This window comes from Stenella coeruleoalba (assembly GCF_951394435.1).
Source record: "Stenella coeruleoalba genome assembly, chromosome: 3".
Lineage (NCBI taxonomy): Eukaryota > Metazoa > Chordata > Mammalia > Artiodactyla > Delphinidae > Stenella > Stenella coeruleoalba.
In genome coordinates, this window is record NC_137148.1 from 113,498,143 (window position 1) to 113,518,635 (window position 20,493).

General features: G+C 45.2%; 1 protein-coding gene across 1 annotated transcript in view; it reads left to right on the plus strand.

Annotated features, from left to right (window-relative positions):
- The window catches only part of LOC307183726 (uncharacterized protein), a 675,341-nt gene that overhangs the window by 456,242 nt on the left and 198,606 nt on the right, over window positions 1–20,493 (plus strand). The window contains exons 15-17 of the mRNA XM_079916659.1: window positions 1,521–1,647; window positions 19,288–19,404; window positions 20,044–20,194. The gene's annotated coding sequence lies outside the window, so the exon portion shown is untranslated. The remainder of the gene's footprint in view (window positions 1–1,520; window positions 1,648–19,287; window positions 19,405–20,043; window positions 20,195–20,493) is intronic.

A 20,493-nucleotide genomic window follows, 5' to 3' on the forward strand; every position in this document is an offset into this window, starting at 1 on the left:
CCCATTACACTGACCTCAGGGATCAGCCTCTCAGTTTCCTAACAAGGTGAGTTTCCAAGCTTTTGCTCAGGATATCCCTTGGAGGAATATAAAAGAGATTGCTCTGGCTGAGAGAATGTAATGCCACTCTTTTCCTTGTTCGTTATTGGTGTTACTAGCTGAGCCATCACACTCTTTTTGATACACAAACTGAGAACTGTCCTCCTTCAGCCCTTCTTCCCAGGGGGATCTGGAAGCACCAGCCCAGTCAGAAACAGAGCCACCCACACAGTCTACAGCCTGCAACGACTTAATCAAACTCAGACTCCTGCAGGCATCGGCGTTCAGCCCCCACGGAGTGAAGAGAGAACATAAATTATGGGAAAGGCACAGTCATTTTGCAGAAATTACCACGAGCCAGCGTGGAATTTGTACATGGACAGAAGCTATGAGATTTAGTATGAATTTTTAAAGGCCTGGTCTTATTACATGCTGAAATGGCTGTTTGGGCTGCATCGAAACGAGCTATGAGGAAGCCTCACTGATGATTGTCTACACCCTCCTGGTTTCCATCTGTTATTGAAGAAGGTTTTATAATCATTACCTTTGCGATTCTCATTTTCATGCTTTTATTTCCCCTAACACTAAGGAACTTGAAAACACTACACAAATACAAGCATTAAACAATGAAATAAAACTGAATGGCATCCCCCTGGATAATAATTATTATTTTGCCTTTGAGAAAGGTGAGTCAGAAGAAAGTTACATAAAATTTCTCATATAGCATGATAGCTACAGAGACCAGCCTACTGGATTCCAGATTTCTAGAAACGTTACCCCGTCGAATTCTCATTCTACGAGTTGGGTGTTGTTATTCCACCATTATACAGCTAAGGAAGCACTCTCTTGAATGAGATGAGACTGTATTCTGAGAGTAGATATTTAATGAAAAAACATAGTTAGAATTTTGCATACTTGGATGACTGAGAAAATTTTAGCTGTAAATAAAGGCATTCAAAAAGCTTAGCAGTGGTGGCAAGGGGAATTCCGAATCCCATGCCCAGGCTGACTTTCTTCCCCTCATCTCTCTAGGATAGTGGTTTGTTGACGTTTGAAGGTTTATGTTCCCAGAAGGCAGCTTGCCTGTGCCCATGGCACTGCCAGAAATCCTAAGACCATGCTGAAAAGACACAAAGAAGTTCCCCCTTTGGCTCTAGACACCTCCTGGCTTGAATAAAAGATAGCATTTTAGCAACACTGGACTGCCATTTCAGAGAATAGGTTGGCATCAACCCTTTGAAAAATACCATCTTGAGTCCATCTTAGGAAAGAATGGGAAGTAGGATTGTTTTCAAACCTAATCCCCTTCTAGCACTTCCATCCTCTGCAGCTCTCCCAGATAGGTGGGTTGAAGGGGAAATACTAATGCTGCAAAAGGGTCAAGGCCACCCCTTGATAAACAAGGAGAAGAATCTGACTTTCCAGAGGCCTCCTCCCAAGCTTTAGCCTATAGTTATGCATTGTTCCCTCTCTGCCCCCAGGAAGGCCTTGCTGGGCAGAGCCCCGTCTGCTCCTCTTTGCCATCTTTGCCGTCTCCCTCCCAACCTTCACTCCTGGAAAAGACCCACCCTGGCTTCTGTCTCCAAAGAATCTTGAAGCAGCTTCCTGGTGAGTATCTGAGCTACTTTCTCCCTAACTGGTACTGGTTAGTGTGTCCTACCTACCAGATGATATATTCCTGTTTTAACAAGGGCTTCTTGAGACAGCTGAGACAACATCTTTTTTTAAGAAAAATTATTTGCCTTTTGAAACTAAGTACATGTCTTACTTTGATTAAGAGAGAAGTTATGTAAAAGAAGAAAATCATTGAGGTTTTACACATTAGTTTTCCCCTCTGTAAATCAAATAATCCCAGTTCTAAAACAATTCCTTTTGAATAAGTCATTTTCCAGTTTTTATTCTTTGATGGGAATGATTCTTCCCTGTGAATTCCTCCAAAAGTCTCAATGTAACCAAAATACTTCCCAAAAGACCCCAAAATATATGTGATCTGATATATACTTATCTTTTTAAATTTTTATCTTTACCACATTTTTCTTGGCATTTATCACTAATGTCTAAGTTATTTATTTATTTTTTAAAATCAGGTAATTGCTACTATTTTATTTTTTAATTTTTATTCACTTTTATTGAGGTATAACATTGACATGTTTTATTAGTTTCAGTTGTACCACATTCGATACATGTATATACTGTGAAATGATCACTGCAATACAGTTAATATCCATCACCACACATAGTTACAGAATTTTTTTTCTTGTGATGAGAACTTTTAAGATTTACTCTTCTGGCATCTTTCAAATATGTAACATAGTAGTATTAAGTGTGGTTGCCATGATATACCTTACATCCCCATGATTTTTTTATTTTATAACTGAAAGTCTGTATCTTTTTCTTCCTTCACCCATTTGGCCCACTTCCACCCCCACCCCTGACAACCTCCAGTCTGTTCTCTGTACCTATGAGGGTTTTTTGGTTTGTTTGGTTTTTTTAGATTCCACATATAAGTGAGATCTTAATAGTATTTGTCTTTCTCTGACTTATTTCACTCTGCATGATGCCTTCAAGGTCCATTCTTGTTATCACAGATGGCAAAATTTCATTGTTATAATGGCTAAATAATATTCCATTGAATATATATACAGTTCGCCCTCTGTATCTGCAGTCTCCGCATTCTTGGATTCAATTAACCGCCGATGGAAAATATTTGAGAAAAAATTCTGGAGAGTTCCTAAAAGCAAAACTCCAATTTTCTGCATGTCAATGACTATTTATATAGCATTTACATGACTATTTATATAGCATTTACATAGTGTTAAGTATTATAAGCAATCTAGAGTTGATTTAAAGTATACAGAGGATGTGCATAGGTTATATGCAAGTACTATTCCATTTTATATAAGGGACTTGAGCATCTAAGGATTTTGATATATGGCACTGGGTCCTGGAACCAATCCCTCATGAATACTGAGGGATGACTGTTCAACATTTACTTTATCCATTCTTCCCTGCACAGACACTTAGGTTGTTTCCACATCTTGGCCATTGTAAATAATGCTTCAATGAACCTGGGGGGTGCATACATCTTTTTGAATTAGTGTTTTCATTTTCATCGATAAGTAGCAAGAAGTGGAATTGCTGGATCATATGGTAGTTCTATTTTTAATTTTTTGAGGAATCTCCGTATTGTTTTCCATGGTGGTTGCACCAATTTACATGCCCACCAACAGAGCACAAGCATTCTTTTTTCTCCACATCCTCATGTTACCTTTTGATAATAGCCATTCTTACAGGTGTGAGGTGATATCTCACTGTGGGTTTGATTTGCATTTCACTGATAATTAGTGATGTTGAGCATCTTTTCACGTACTTGTTGGCCATCTGTATGTCTTCTTTGGAAAAAAGTCTAGTCAGCCCCTCTGCCCATTTCATAATTGGATTGTTCATATTTTTGATGTTGAGTTGTATGAGTTCCTTATTTATTTTGGATATTAACACCCTCATCAGATATATGCTTTGCAAATATGTTTGCACATTTGTTAGGTTGCTTTTTCATTTTATTGATGGTTTCCTTTTTCTTGCAGAAGCTTTTTAGCTTGATATAGTCCCACTTGTTTATTTTTGCTTCTGTTACCTTTGCTTTTGGTGTCAAATTTTTAAAAATCATCACCAAAACCAGTGTCAAGGAGCTTGCTGATTACGTTTTCCTCTAGGAATTTTATGATTTCAGGTTTTTCATTCAAGTTTTTAATCCATTTTGAGTTAATTTTTTTGTATGGTGTAATATGGTGGTCTAGTTTCATTCTTTTGCATGTGTGACTGTCCAGTTTTCCCAAAACCATTTGTTGAAGAGACTGTCCTTTTCCCATTGTATATTCTTGGCTCCTTTTTTTGTAAATTAGTTGACCATATATGCATAGGTTTATTTCTGGACTCTCTATTTTGTTTGATAGTGTTTTTATTACTGTAGCTTTGTTATATAGTTTGAAATCAGGGAGTGTGATGCTTCCAATTTTGTTCTTCTTTCTCAAGATTGCTTTGGCTATTGGGGTCTTTTGTGGTTCTGTACAAATTTTAGGATTATTTGTTCTAGTTCTATGGAAAAATGCCATTGGTATTTTGATAGGGATTGTGTGGAATCTATAGATTGCTATAGGGTAATATGGGCATTTTAATAATATTAATTCTTCCAATCTGTGAGTACAGAATATCTTTTTATTTATTTGTGTCTTCTTAAATTTCTTTCATTATTGTCTTATAATTTTCAGTGTAAAGGTCTTTCACCTCCTTAGTTGAATTTATTCCTAGGTATTTTATTCTTTTTGATGCAATTATAAATGGGACTGTTTTCTTATTTTTTCGTTCTGATAGTTCATTATTATTGTATAGAAATGCAACAGATTTTCTGTATATTGATTTTGTATCCTGAAAATTTACTGAATTCATTTATTCTAACAGTTTTTTGGTGGAGCCTTTTCTATTTATAATATCATGTCATCTGCAAATAGTGATGGTTTTACTTCTTATTTTCCATTGTGGATGCCTTTTGTTTCTTCTTGTCTAATTGCTCTGGTTAGGACTTCCAGTCCTATGTTGAATAAAAGTGGTGAGAATGGGCATCCTTGTCTTGCTCCTGATTTTCAAGAAAAAGCTTTCAGCTTTTCACTGGTGAGTGTGATGTTAGCTGTGGTCTTGTCCTATATGGCCTTTATTATGTTGAGGTGCATTCCCTCTATACTCACTTTATTGAGAGTTTTTATTGTAAATGGATGTTCAACTTTGTCACATATTTTTTCTGCATCTGTTGAACTGACCGTATGATTTTTATCCTTCATTTTGTTCATATGCTGTATCACATGAATTGATTTGTGGATGTTGAACGTTTGCGTCCCTGGGATAAATTCCACCTGATCATGGTGTCTGATACTGTTAGTGTATTATTGAATTTGGTTTGCTAATATTTTGTTGAGGATTTTTGCAACTGCCTACATCAGGGATATTGGCCTGTAATTTTTCTTTCTCGTGGTGTTGTTTTCTGGTTTTGGTATCAGTGTAATCCTGGCCTCATAGACTGAGTTTGGAAGTGTTCTCATCTCTTCTCAGTTTTGGAAGAGTTTGAGAAGGATTGCTATTAATTCTTTTTTTGAATGTTTGGTAGAATTTACCAGTGAAATCATCTGGTCCTGGACATTTGCTTTTTAGGAGGTTTTTGATTACTGATTAAATCTCCCTACTGGTAATTAGTCTGTTTAGATTTTCTGCTTCTTAGTGATTCTGTCTTAGAAGGCTGTATATTCCTAGGAATTTATCTGTTTCTTTTAGGTTGTCCATTGACACAGTATTCCAATTTAAAAGTGTTGTGGTAACCAGAGGGAAGATTGCCTGGGGGTTCTTGAACTAACTTCAGATAGGCAATGGCTAACGGTAACTTTCTCTAGCATTTTTTTGTTATTGTTGTTGTTGTTTTATTGAAGTATAGTTGATTTACAATGTTGTGTTAATTACAGCAAAGTGACTCAGTTATACATATATATACATTCTTTTTCATATTCTTTTCCATTATGGTTTATCACAGGATATTGAATATAGTTCTCAGTGCTTTACCGTTTTTATCCCCTATCTCAGTGTTTATCCCTTCTATATATACTAGTTTGCATCTGCTAGTCCCAAACTCCCAATCCATACCTCTTCCACCCTCCTCCCCCTTGGCAATCACCAGTCTATTCTCTATGTCCGTGATTATGTTTGTGTTTCATAGATAGGTTCCCTTGTTCTCTGGCATTTGTTAATTGCGACGGCCCCTCCCCTTACCCCAGTGCTTGCCTGGCTCCTCTAGATAGGGCCAGGAGAAGGCAACAGGTCTCAAATGGCAGTGTATATCAAAGCCTGGCTCACCAGCAATGCCTGCTTCTGCCCAAGCAGGTAGGAAAGGTTCCAAGGAACCTCTCAGAAGCTCCATATCTCCTAGCCTATTATCCCAGGTGGTCTTGACTGCAGAGGAAGGGGAATGAGTAAGAATATTAGTAACTCTGGGAAAGAAAGAAGAAAAGTCAAACTATGAGCCATGAACTCTCAGGCTTTTTATGACACAGAGCAGCAGAAAATGAAGACTTGAAAACACAGTGGCTGTTTATGGAGAAAAGAATCTGGGAACTTAACAAACAATGAAAAATCACACGACCAAGTGAGTGTTGCTCTTCAAAGTAGTTTTCTTGGCAGACTTGATACTTATTCTAAAAATGCTTCTTTGCTCAAAATGTTTGGCCAACTCCAGCTTCAAAATTACTTCCCAAGCTTGTGACACATTCTTTTGATATCTCCTTAATGATGCCAAGTCTTTGTCTTTTGAGGATGAATTTAAATTTTGTAAAACAGACAAAGGTCATTAAGAGTCTCATCGGGCTTCCCTGGTGGCACAGTGGTTGAGAGTCCGCCTGCCGATGCAGGGGACAAGGGTTCGTGCCCCGGTCCGGGAAGATCCCACGTGCCGCGGAGTGGCTGGGCCCGTGAGCCATGGCCGCTGAGCCTGTGCGTCCGGAGCCTGTGCTCCGCAACGGGAGAGGCCACAGCAGTGAGAGGCCCGCATACCGCAAAAAAAATAAAAATAAAAAAAAAATAAGAGTCTCCTCTGTTGGGTAAGTTGAATTATACCATCCCATCACTTCCGCTGATCCTCTGCAAAGTGATTGTGAGTTAATGAAGCTAAATTTCTTGCACAGTTTGTAAAATGACCCTAAGAACTATCTTAAAAGGAGAATAGAAGAGTTACTGAAAGGTCTGTTTGGAGCAACCAAAGCATCTTTGGAATAAGTATACAACCTTTCAGAGTTGTTACGTAGAAATGGGTAACACTCACTAGGGTGCACAGGTCTGAGGAAGATTCCTTAAAAAAATACAGTGTGCGTCTATCAGAGCCACAATCAAAAACACATAATGTTTTGCCTTATCTCCATTTCTGAAAACTTAAATAAGGGAAACAAACTCCTTAAACTTCCAGAACCCCCTCCTCTCTTTACCTCCTGCCATGTACACAAGACAGCAAGAGACTGAGAATGAGCATGAGATCATGTGAATGTGAGAAAGCAAAACATCGTGAATTTTGCCAGTGGCTTCTGCCGGTTTCCTTTTCCTCCAGTTGGAGCTGTTTCTTCTCTTGATAATTCACTAATTCACTGTAGAAAGGCTGAGGATTGGGTCTCTTGTCTCTGAGCTCTTTAGCCCACATGTGTAAATTCTGTCAGTGCACGCATTTAAATCGAAGGTGATTATAAACACAAAGTAGAATTTGTAGAACACATACACACAGATCGAGTGTGTAAAAACAATTCACGTTTAGTATTCACAAAGGCCGTGTTACTGAGTTTAGAAACCAGATGCCAAGAGAATAGAAGTGTTGAATACTAGAACCCCACTGTTCTGAACTGAGCAGAAGTAAATTTATTTGAATAGTTTGATTAGATCTTTTAGATCCTATCCTGCCTGTCACTAGAGCACAGCCAGTCCTGTGAGACCTCGCTCACTGCTAGATTGCCCACTGACCAGAGGTTGAGTGTGGTACATTGGAATTTGGATCGATCAGAAACCTCCCCATCCGAGTGCCACCTTGCCCAAAGGAAGCAGCAGAAGTGGGTCGACGGTGAGAGGGTGCTCACCGTGCTGAGGCTGAGGCAGTGTGGTCTGAAGGGAGACTGGAATCTTGGGTTCCCCTTCAGTCTTCCCTCGTGTGACTGCCTGCAGCGTCTCACATCCACCATGGGGACAAGACTCAGAACAGGGGGCTTTGGAAAGAACCTAGATGGCTGGGCATGTGTCCAGCTTCCCGGACAAAGTGTGCTGCCTGAAACCAGTAATGGTGTCCCTCAGTTCCCCTCCCTGCGACCGCAAGTCTGCAGCAGAGCCAGACTCCCTTCCCACTTCTCTCAAGGCTGCTCTGAGCTCATGGGCAGAGGGCCCAGCTGTCACTGAGGAGGGGAAGACCTGAGAAAGAAGGTGGAGCCAAGATCAAGCCCTGGACCCTCAGGGAATTGCATGACCTACACAGATCCCAAGGATGACCCAGGTGGGCCCTGGAACTTCCCCCCACTCCCATCCCTGCCCAGGACACTCATCTCTCCCAGCCCTTCTGACCTTCGAGGGAACTAAGAGTCTTAACCCTGAGCACAGCTGAGGCAGGATGATGCAAATAGTGCGGCAAAGACCAGGAAGCACAGGCACTCTCCTCTCCTTGCAAAAGGAACAGTGATGATGATGGTGGTGATGATGATACAGAACGTGGGAGAGCAAATACCGTGTGCCAGCCGTTTTACAGACTTTATTGTGGTAATATCCAAAGAAACTTTATAAAGAGGCAATGGGGAAACACAGCTTGGACTAGATGAGTCACCTTCCCCAGAGTCTTTATTCTTTCTGCTTGCTTTTCTTTTGGGGCATGACCCAGATGCCTCCTCCTGTGGAAAAGCTTCCCTGCCCTTCCTCCCTCCCCCATAACAGGGTAAGCATCTTCCCCTGTGCCCTCATAGATTCCTGGGTTTCTTTCTGTCGGACCACTCCTCCCCCCTCCGCCCCCCACACTGGAATTGTCTGTTAAACGTACCTGCCTCCCTCTTTTAGGCTGTGAGTCGCAAGAGACTGGCTTGCGTGGGGAAAAATATGGAGGTTCCTTAAAAAACTAAAAATAGAGTTACCGTATGATCTAGCAATCCCAGTCCTGGGCATATATCCAGAGAAAACTCTAATCCATGCACTCCAATGTTCATAACAGCACTATTTACAGTAGCCAAGTCATGGAAGCAACCTAACTGTCCATTGGCAGAGGAAAGGATAAAGAAGATGTGGTACACAGTTGCAGTGGAAATCACTCAGCCAAAAAAAAAAAAAAAAAAGAAATAATGCCATTTGCAGCAACATGGATGGAGCTAGAGATTATCATACTAAGTAAGCCAGACAAAGACAAATAGCATATGATATCACTTACATGTGGAATCTAAAAGAGTGAACAAATGAACTTATTTACAAAACAGACTCACAGACATAAAGAACAAACTTATGGTTACCAAAGGGGAAAGGGGAGGGGGAGGGATGAATGAGGAGTTTGGAATTAACAGATACATACTACTATATATAAAGTAGATAATCAGCAATGTCCTATTGTGTAGCACAGGGAATTATATTCAATATCTTGTAATATCCTATAATGGAAAAGAATCTGAAAAAAAAAGAGACTGGCTTTATTTATCTCTGTTAAGTTCAACCCAGCCCAACAGAGGATGTACTCAGCAAATGGTTGTCACATACATGGATGGATGGATAAAAATACACACAGTGCTTATAAAACAGATATTGAATACCTTTTATGTGCCAGGCATTTTGTTAGTGCTAAGAGTTCAACAGTCACCAGACAGTCAGGGTTCTTGCCTTCAAGGAACTTCTAGCTGGGTTTTTGAGCCCCAGCTCCCTTCCTTCTCCCCACCTGGGGAAACCCGCCTCAGAGTCTCTTTCTCGGTGTTTGGGATGTGCAGCCAGCCTCCCCTGTGTGTAGAGGACAGAGTAGGGGTCTGGGCCACATTCCCAGTCCCCCCTGGAGAAAGGATCATGTAAAATGGATGGCAGTGGTGGGAAAGAAGCATTTGTTTCTGTCTTTTGCTTCGCTATCCAGAGGCTCCTACTGCCTGTGACAGTTGCTCTCAAGGCCACACTGCAGCTATTCACACTTCCAGGTGCCTCCTCTCCTGCTGACCTCCTCGGTCATGATCTAGATGCCAGAACTTTCCATCTCTCCACACTGAGTGCACATCACATAGTATCAAGTAAGACCGACCCCAGCACCACTCACCTTTGTTCCCTGCCCTTGGGGAGAAGAAATGATAACAGCCTGCTTTTGAGCACGTGCTGTATCTCAGGCGATTACTTTTCCAAGCCCTCAACCCACTGCAAGATAAGCATCGCAGATAAGCGAACGGAAGTTCTCAGAAGTTGTGCAGACTTACTCAAGACCACTCAGGACTTGAACTCAGGTCTTGGTAGATCCATAGCAGGTGTTCATCCCACTACATCAGACTTTATGGAACAAAATGAAGGGCTCCCATTTGGAAAACCAGTTGGGGCCATTTGCTGAAATGAAAGACCGAGATTCTTTGCAGTCTTACCGACGGCTGTGGCATTTCTCTGTGGAACTGCAGGCTTTCCTCTTACAACCTAAAGAAGAAACTAATATTTGCCCATGGAACAGAACTGCCAGGAAGGAGGCCAGGAGGGCTTACCAGGGTACTGTTAAATTGCCGGTGAGCCAGAGAGCTACGGCAAATGCTTCACTCATGAACAACTTTATAATCCAGCTGGGGGCGCGGCACGCTGCCTGCCATGCAGATGAGATTCCAGGAAGATGGGCTGAGGTCAGGGAACATTGGGACTTATTTCCAGAGGATATTGTAAGCTGACTTCTGGGGTGCCGTTGAGACCCCAGTGTGTGATGGCGGGTTTCAATCGTGGTAGCTAACGCGTGGCAGGCACTACCTCTGCGCCAGGCTGTGGGCTGGGCTAAGTTTTCAGCTATGATACTGGCAGTGCCCAGGGGTTGGTGAAGTGGCAGTCACACGAATAAGGTCGCGCAGCGTGAGAAGTGCTAAAGTGGGGGTAGCTCCTTTTCGCGCCTCTGCAAGTGTGAATAACAGCTTCTCGCTGCCCTCCGGAGCTTACGGCTGCTGTGACCTGCATAAGACAAGGGCACAAATACCTGACAGCACGTAACACTCCTCCATTCACTGAGCACCTGTAGACCAGTGAGAAGACAAGGCTAGTTAGACACAGCCCTCAATCGCAAGTTGCCTGTCTTTTCATCATCATTCCACACATTTTATAAAAGAGAAAAAATACTTCCAGAAGGCTTGTTAATTTGCCTGGGGTCATGGAGCTGGCGTGTGGCAGATGTAGGACTAGAACACTAGACTATGTGACCACAAAGCCTAGATCTATCTTTGCATGACACGACAGATGCTGAAATGGCTCTGAAATGGCCCTCTAAGTGAATTTCACATTACCTGCCTCCATCTGTAGGCATTCTCAGGAGTGTGAAGAGATGTGCTGATAGAAAGCCAGGGGCTTGTTCATGAGCCCAATCAGGCCAGTTAGCTCAGAGACCTAGAAGGAGCCAAGCTGTCGCAGAAGCTCTTCCTGGGAGCCAGTTCCTATCACAGAGGCGGGGACTGTAGGCCTCGCCTGAGCAGCCCACAGCAATTAGATACTCTCCATGCAAGACACAGAGAAGCACCACCCCGATCCCTTCAGGGAAGGACTTGCTGTCCAGCTGGGGGAGTGCAGGCAACAGGTACCCCACACTGTCAGCCCCAGCTGCAGGGGGCCATCGCACCTGGGCCCACACCCTTCTGGGACAGCCGTGTTCCGTGGTACAAGGCCGAGCTATTTCAGCTCAACATGGGATGGGTGGTGCTGGCTCCCAGGCTCCCCATCGGGTTGGCCAAGGCTTTGTGGCGCCTCCGTCACAATTCTAGTTTTTCCTCTGCCCAGCGCTGCTTTCTCCCGTTCCTTTCGTAAACATCTGGTACTCCACCATCTATCTCAGCATCTGCTCTGGGAGACTCCAGTCTGCAACAGTATTGAAGCCTGTAGGGGTATGTGTGTAAGGGGTGGGTGGGGGAGAGGGATACAGAGATACAGCACAGCCCTTGCTCGGAAGATGCTCATCATTGGGCACGAGGGGAGAAATATGGGTAGCTCAGCTGAAACTCCCATCTGCAGATGAGCTCAGAGTAGAGTCCTCCTGCCTCTGCTCAAGAGCCAGCACAGTGAGGCCATCCTTGGTCCCAGGCTGCAGAGGGATAGTCACAGAGGGCTGGGGCCACATGAGGGTCCTTCTGTCCCCAGACACCAGCTTCGTCCCCGCTGATCCACCAATTATTTCTCACAGCCTTCCCTTTGTATCCATGGACACCATTATGGTCCAATCCGCCAGCCTCTTTTCTGGGCTATTCTGCCATCTCCACCTCTAGGCCCCTGCTTTTGGTCATTCTCCACAGCCACAGTAAACCCAAAATACAAGGCAGAACATTCCTTCACTGCTTAAAGCTTTCCAATGGCTTTTTACTGCTTTTAGAATAAAATCGATACCACTTAAATGGTCTGTGATATTCTCCATGGTCTGGCCCTGCCTGTGTTTCTGACCTCAACTAATATTTTTTTGAGGGTCTGCCACATGCCAAGCACTGTGCTAGGTGCTGGAGATAACAGCAGCGAACAAAGCAAAGTTCCATCATAGTGGGGAGTGACAGGCAACAAACAAACAAATAACAAATGTGTCAGATAGTGCCAAGGGTCATGGAGGGAAAAAAAACAAAGTGCCTGGGGTGAGTGAGGGGGGCAGCAGGAGGGGAAGGAGACAGAGTGTCCGTAATAAATTGACATTTTAGCAGAGACATAAAGGGCTTTAAGAGAGGGAGCCATGTGGATATCCGGTACGTGTGGGTGGGGCAGGGCGGGGTGGGGCATGCACCAGCAGAGGAAGGAGCAAGTGCAAAGGCCCTGAGGTGGGTGCGTGCTCGGTGTGTTTCAGGGAAGCAAGGTGGCTACTGGAGCAGAGTGAGTGAGGAGGAATGGTAGCAGAAGAGTTCAGGAGCATGTGGGGTCTCATGGGTGACCACACGAGCTTTAAATTACACGCTGAATGAGATGGGAGCTGTGAGAGGGTTTGAGCAGAGCAATGCCTTATCTGACTTACCATTTAAAAGGGTGCGTCTGGCTGCTCGGGTAGGTGGGGAGTGAGAGGGGAAGCAGGAGACCAGGTAGGCATACTCCAGGTCAGGGTGCCCCCCCCCCACCAGATTTCTGGTCATTTCCAGGTCAGGGTGGACTAGGGTGGCAGCAGCAGAGGTGGGAGGAGGCAGTCAGAAGCTACACGCACAGTGGAGTTGACTGGACTTGGCCGTAGTTGGCTACAGGGTGTGAGAGAAGATCAAGGATAACTTGGGACCTATACAGTGTAAGGATAGCTATTCTTTTTACTGAGATGGGGAAAACAATGGAGGAGGGGCAGGGTTTGTAGGGGAACTAGGAGTTCCGCTTGGGCATGTCAAGTTCAGCATTTCATCTCTTACCACTCGCCCTGAACTCACTGCACTGTCACACTGGCCGTCGGTCAGCTTCTAGAAAATCAAGCTCCTTTAACCTCAGGGCCTTTGCACTTGCTGCTCCCTTGGCCAGCTGCTCCCTGACTCCGCTTAGGCAGCGGGGAGCAGCTGTCTGCTAGACAGGGCTCTGACCTTCCCGCACCTTCTTCCTGCAGATCTCAATACGGCTGTCACTTCCTGTGCATGTGTTGAAAGACGCTCCCGACCCCTCCCAGTCACATAGTTGGTGTTTTGCTTTTGTTTTTGCTTTTTTTTTTGGTAGCATTTATCACTACACATAACCTTTCTGTTCCTTTGTTTATCTGCTAGTCTGTTAGTTCCATGAGAGTCGGGACCATGGCTCTTTTGCTCCCAGCTCTTAGCTCAGTGCCTGGCACATTGTGGTTGCTCAATAAACGTTTGTTAAATTAATTTAACAAAGAACAGGAACCATCGCCCTGTATTCCAGGGGCTCACAGCCCAGGAAAGGAGGAGATGTCCCTAAATATCAGTCACATGTAAGAAAGAATCAGTGCAGACAGGGCCAAAGGAACACCTAGCGACAAAGGGCAGATGTGGAGTGTGGCCGAAGCACCTGGGCAAGGCTGGCTCAAGAAGAGAGCTGGCGCAGGTGGGGAGCTGTGAGGTGCGGCTCAGGGTGCACCCAGGGCAGGCGGGCCAGGCCCGGTGGGAGGGGAGCAGAGGCAGGCAGGGTAGCCCAGGCCGGCCTCTTCTCCTCCGCAGCTAGCAGAGGTAGGGTGAGCAGTTTTCTGCCAGGGCTGGGGAGCACCGAGAATGGAACGATCGGCATCGCCTGCCAGAAAGCCCGTCCCAAAGCTCCTTCTCCAGGTGGCGGAGGGACATGCAGGGACCATAAATCAGAATTAATTGCAGCTGTCATGCAGAGGGTAGTTCGCCTTCTAGACACCAGAGGAAAGAAACCCCACTGGGTTCAGCCATCAGTACCCGTCCATTGTGTGTTCTAGCCCCACATGCCCCTGCTTGACCCCTGCAACTGCAATCAAACTTCTTTGCTGACAAGTCCTGTCCTCAAAAACCCTTGCCTTGAACACGCTTGGAAAGTAGCCCTCCTGCCAAGGACAAGGCCTAAAGGAAACACAGCTGCTAAAAATACTGAAACACTCTCTGAGCTTCATACCCCACCCACCCCCTTGGACCCTCCCCTCCCCAGCCCAGAAGGTTTCTAGGAGGCTGTCTATGGGTGAGGCCCTGGGGAGCAACGTTTCCACATCACCAGCAGAGGGAGGCAGGTTGTGTCGGCTCAGAGCAGAGAGCAGGGGCCAGTGGCGGGGCAGGACAGCTGTGGACTCCAGCAGGGATAGAGCCAGTCTGGCCGGTTTCCTGGCAACTCCTGGTGCTGGCTGTGTTTAGCAGCAGCTTCCAGAGCAAAGCTTGCTTGAGCCCATGGGTTCCTCTGTTCTGGGGTATTTTTCTTGGCTTCCTGAGGCCTTAGTGTGGTCTCTTTTCCCCATGACTCTGGCTGGGGTCTGTACCAGGGTTAAGCTGTCTTCCCTGAAGGACAGGCCTGCACTGCATCAACACTGTCTGGCACAAAGGGCGACTACTCAAATGGAAGAAATGCCCCCCTACCAGATTTCTGGGCACCCCAGTGTCAGCCGCAGGCACTTCTGGGGTTATAGGGGGCATGCCTACAAGTGTGGGAAGATTGGAAGGACCTGGCTCTGGGTCATTTCCTCTCCTGGGTTTTTCACCCTCCTCCGAATCTTGTTGGAGAGCTCTCTCTGGGTCATCCTCTCTGATTGTGCTGTGACGATGACACTGTTACCTGAATACCCACCTGGGTTCCTGTCCAGAGGCCCCAGACATGGTCACAGTCTTGTCCTCCACTGTCCCCCAGTGTCTGACTAGGCTCACTACACCCTGACTGCTGAGCCTTCCCTTAATTCCCTTAAACTTTAGACACTGCGTTCCTGCCATACACCTAACCTTCTCCCTAGGGCTGTAAGAGATGCAGTGCTTGCCCTAAAAGAATAAAAACTCCCCAGGAGGTGAAGGCATACCCACAAGGGGACACTGAAACCAAATAAGGCAGCATGTACTCTCAGAAAAGTGTGAGATTAGTATTTACAGTAAGAAGCATATATTTGGCCTTTGTCCAGTGTTCCTGGCACAGAGCTCTAAAACCCTTGGCATTTATTAATTGATGAGAGTGGTAAAGGTGTCTTTTGTTAGGTTAATGAGGTGACTTTTCGAATGCACCCGAGGTTGGGGCTGGTTTCCCGGAGAACCAATCCTGTGATTAAGAGAGTTGAAACTTTTCAGTCCCATCAGTCCTCCAGGGCGGCCCCATACCTCTGACCTCCAGGGTGAGACGAGAGGCTGGAGGTTGAATTAATCGCCAGTGACCAATGATTTAATCAATCATGGCTAAGTAATGAAACCTCCATAAAACCCAAAAGGACTGGTTTGGATACCTTCCAGGTTGGTGAACACGTGGAGGTTCAGGGAGGGAGGTGCACCTGGAGAGGGTATGGAAGCTCCTCTCCCTTTCCCCATACGTTTCCCTGTGCATCTCTTCCATATAACTGTTCCTGAGTGTATCCTTTTATAATAAACTGCTGATCTAATAAGTAACATGTTTCTATGAGTTCTATGAACTGCTCTAGCAAATTATTTGAACTCAAGGAAGGGGTCCCTGGAACTTCCCATCTATAGCTTGTCAGTCAGAAGTGCAGGTCACACCTGGGCTTGTGACTGACATCTGAAGTTGGGGGCAGCAGTCTAAGGCTGAGCCCTTAACCTATGTGATTTGATGCCCTCTCTGGGTGGCTAGTGTCAGGACTGAGTTGAACTGTAGGACACTCAGTTGGAGTCTGAGAATTGCTTGATGGTATAGAGGAAACCACCCCCTCCCCCAACACACATATGGGCATTGGGTTCCAGAACCCTTTCAGTTGGTGTCAGGAGTGGGATTTGCTAGATCGTCCCTGGCTCACAGAAACATGGTTTGGGAAGAAAGGATGAAACAGTGAGAATGAAGAACCTTTGATTCTTGGGCCACATGGTCACCTGTGTCATGGAGCAGCAGCGGTGCTGTAGTCAGTTACTGAAGGTAAAAGTTACCAGTAGAATTTAGAGATGGGTACAGATCCTGGGGCGTGGAATCACTGGATATACAAGGAAACGCAAAATAATAAGCATGCTCAAGATATAGTCGCTTGATTATTGTTATCTGTAATAGCTAAAACAAAAGTAGGAGAAAGTGCTGGGCTGGGCCTTGATGCTAAACCAGGCTCAGATCTGGATCCATCTGAGCTTTGGCCACTAGCCTCCAAATTGCCTAGGCAGGGGCAACAGAAAGTACCTCCAAGACCTCTGGTTACCAAGAAAGTAGTCAGTGTAGGGGGAGGACAAAACCAAGAGACTCCTGAAACCAAGGAGTGTAATGTAAGGAACCGTCTCATTTTGTATCAGTATCATCAGCCTTCTGAGGAACCCTTACTGAAATGGATTATGGGAGTAGCTAATTTAGGAGCCTTGTCTTTGGTTTTGAGTGCTACAGAGTGGAAGAGCATGTTTGGGTTGACACAGAACCCACAGCTCACTATGGAACAATCACAGATGTCTGTACATGGGCTGGACCTATAGGAGGTTACTCCCAAAGGGAACTCTGTAAGGTCTATTTACCCTGAGAAGGGGGACTGCCCATCTCCCCTTATGAATGCCAAGTGGAAACCCCAGAGGAAGCAGCTGATATGCTTTCCATGCAAGCCATGTGGGACTGACTTTAAGTTGGCTGGTATATTCACCTGCCGAATATGCCTCTTACCCAGGTCATGGTAAATGTTGTGGTTGAGGGGGACCCTTTCACATGGGCATCCCATATAACCTTATTGCTGCAAAACCAAAGGATAGTTTGGGAAGCTTTATCTGCCGCTGGAGAGGGGCACAGTGACCCTGGCTGAGTCTTCTAGCATAGGGAACATCCTGAAGGCCAGAGGAAAGGAGTTTTTCCCCTTCAAATCTCAGGAATCTCAAAACAGATGCAAGGTGAATCTGACAGCTGAGCATGGCGTTGGTAAACTCAGCAGGCTCCAGGAGTAATAAGCATAAAGGGAGCCCTTCAGAGATCCAGCCTGCCCCCGCCTCCTTGAAGTAGCTCATCCATGGAGGAGGAGAGGTACTAACGCCCAAGAAGGCCTGAATGTGCCTGGTCCATGTGAGGTGTCTTATCACCTGCTGGCTCAGTTAAACCTCACAGTGGTCTTGTGTGGGAGGCATGTAAAATTGTCCCCACTTCACAGGTGGGCAAACTGAGGCTCAAAGAGGTCAAGTAGGAGGTCACACAGCTGGTAAGTGGCCAAGCAGGGCTTCAGACACCTCTGAGATGCCACAACTGGCTGCCCCTTAATAACAACAACAACTAACCCTGCGTGTGCATTCACCATCTGCATGGTGCTCTCATATGTTGTAAATTTAATCCTCATGTCAACCCCATGAAGCTGGAGGTGGTGTTTCCATTTTACAGGTAAGAAAATAAAATCCCGAAGAAATAACATACCCATGACTCATTGTGTAATGGGTGGCTGAGCTATGATTTAAAATTTAAGCAGTGGTGTGTCTGGTATCCCAGGATCCTTTATGACATCACAAGGTTCTGGTATGTATCCCTCTTGCCATTAAACTCTGGCGACTGAGAGTTTTCCTGGAAAAGTTGTTCTGCTGTCTCCCAGCCGAAGCTGGCTATCACCTAAGCCCCCTCCCCATCCCTAAACATCTTCCCTGTCACAGGCAGTCAAGAGCACATGCCCTCCAAGGAAGTCAAGTGCCACACCCAGTCCCCACCCCCAGCAGCAGGCCTGGCTGATTACTGTCAGTTTTGTCCCTGCTCCCCTGAGCATCTCCACCGCCAGGTCCTGTGACAGGGCACGGTTAGGAACAAATGTCCCTGAGATCTCTGCTAGGAGCCCTCAGCATGTCCTGTTGAAAATCACCCCTGCCATCTCCCTTGAGAACCCTTTTCCCCTGGAGCTGAACATTTACAGGCATTCCCTTCATTTTGAGGGCTTGCCTTTGGGGGAGAAATAACTCAGCAGCAGGTCAGACACGCAGCCAGAGATGGGACGGCAATGATCTCCACTCCCTGAGTGTGGGCCCAGGATGACTGAGTAACAGAAACCCAAGAGGCAGTGCAAAGCCAGCATTCAAGCAACTCAGGGTCAAAACCAGGGCTCATGCTTGCTAGGATTTTACCTGCTAAGTACTGGATGTGCTCCACTCCGATATAAACATCATCACAACCCAGTGAGGGCAGAATTGTCATATTCCTGATTTACAGTGAGAAAAGGGAGACTTAGTAAGCTTAGGTAATTTGCTCAAGGGCTCATAAACTGGTCAGTTTGATTCCTTCCTCTCTGTTCATAATCACTTTGATACAGTACCTAAAGCAGTGGCTCTCAGAATCACCTGGAAGGCCCTATCCACAGAATTTTTGATTGAATAGGTCTGAGGTAGGCTTGAGAATTTGCATCTTTTAAATTGAAGTATAGCTGATTTACAGTGTTATGTTAATTTCAGGTGTACAGCAAAGTGATTCAGTTGTACATATACGTATATATGTGTGTGTATCTATCTATATCTACCTATCTATATATATATCTGTTCTTCTCAGATTCTTTTCCCTTATAGGTTACTATAAAATATTCAGTACAGTTCCCTGTGCTATACAGTAGATCCTTGTTGGTTATCTATTTTATATATAAATAGATAACCTTGTTGGTTATCTATTTTAATTTTATATATATATATATATATATATATATATATATATATATATATATATATATAATTTATCCCTCCCCTGTCCCTTTCCCCTTTGGGAACCATGAGTTTGTTTTCTATGTCTGTGGGTCTATTTCTATTTTGTATATAAATTCATTTGTATCATTTTTTTAGATTCCACATAAAAGTGATATCATATAGTATTTGTCTTTCTTTTACTTCACTTAGTATGATAATCTCTTGGTCCATCCATGTTGCTGCAAATGGCATTATTTCATTGTTTTTTATGGCTGGGTAATATTCCATTGTATAAATATACCACACTTTCTTTATCCATTCATCAGTCGATGGTCATTTCCATTTTTAGCAAGTTCCCCGGTGACCTCGGAACTTTAAGAACCACTGCTCTGGAGGCTGGATGGATTAATGAAGAGTTTACTCAAAACCAACCCAAGTGCACGGCAAAAGGGATTTGTTTCCTTCAGTATGTATCATCTGTTGACGCCAGAGGGCTTCTTGAGCTGTAGTAGCAGCCGACCCTGAACCTAATCCTCACTCTCAGGGCTGGCTCCCGTGGAGAGGACAGGGGGATGGGCTCTGCACTGTTGAGCATTTAAGGAGCCCAAACAGGGACTCCAGTTGGCTAACCCATCAGACAAGAACAGCACCACAGTGGTGGTCTTAAGGGTCTCTGTCTGGCCAGTGGGTGCTGAGCCAAGGGAGACCTCACCAGCCCTGAGCATGACCAGGGCAGCCAAACTCTACTCCTCGTTTTATCCAGACCACAAAAGTCTGAGTCCCTGGGGGTTTGGTTTCAGTGTCTCAGGATCAAGAAGCAAAGCATGCTTGCTCTCCCTGCAGCTCTGAGGTCAGGCAGCCTTCTCCCCACCCCTGCCCACCAGGAGACAATGACAGTTGGCAGTAGGAAGAAAGGGAGGGGGAAAGAGGCAGCTAGGTTGGGGGGAGGTGCTGAACGTGGGCGCTCAGAAGACCTGACGCCTTCTTATCTGAGGCACTGTCTGGCCAAGGTCAAGTTGCAGGTGGTGGCAAGAGATTTAAATGCACAGTAAAAGAACAGTAACCATCCTTTCGTGTGTGGCTGTTTCTCTGTGCTTTGCTTCAGGTCGGGCTGACCCTGGGCTCTTCATGTGGACAGACAGTCCAAATGCAGCTCTACTGTGTATGCAAGGAGTCATCCGGCTGACAGACACACTTTCCTATGCCTCCACACTTTGGATCTTCCTTATGGGAGCAGTGCAAAATCAAGGAAGCAGGTAATTTGTAGGAGCTCTGTCTAAAAGCCTGTGTTGAAAATTCATTGCTCTGCAGCAGCTGCATGGCACTCTTCTGGGGTCACATGTCAGCAGAGGGATGGGGGACATTGGTGGGTCACAGGGCAATATCCAACGGGAAGATAGAAACGGTTTTCAGAAAAAAGGTCTTAGTATATGGAACATGACCTTACAGGAAGCCGGCCACGTAGATTAGGAAGCAGAAGTCAGAGTTCCATTTGTTTTGTGTCTATTTAAGATTCACAAAATTTTAAAATCAAGGTAAATACAAAACAAAACAA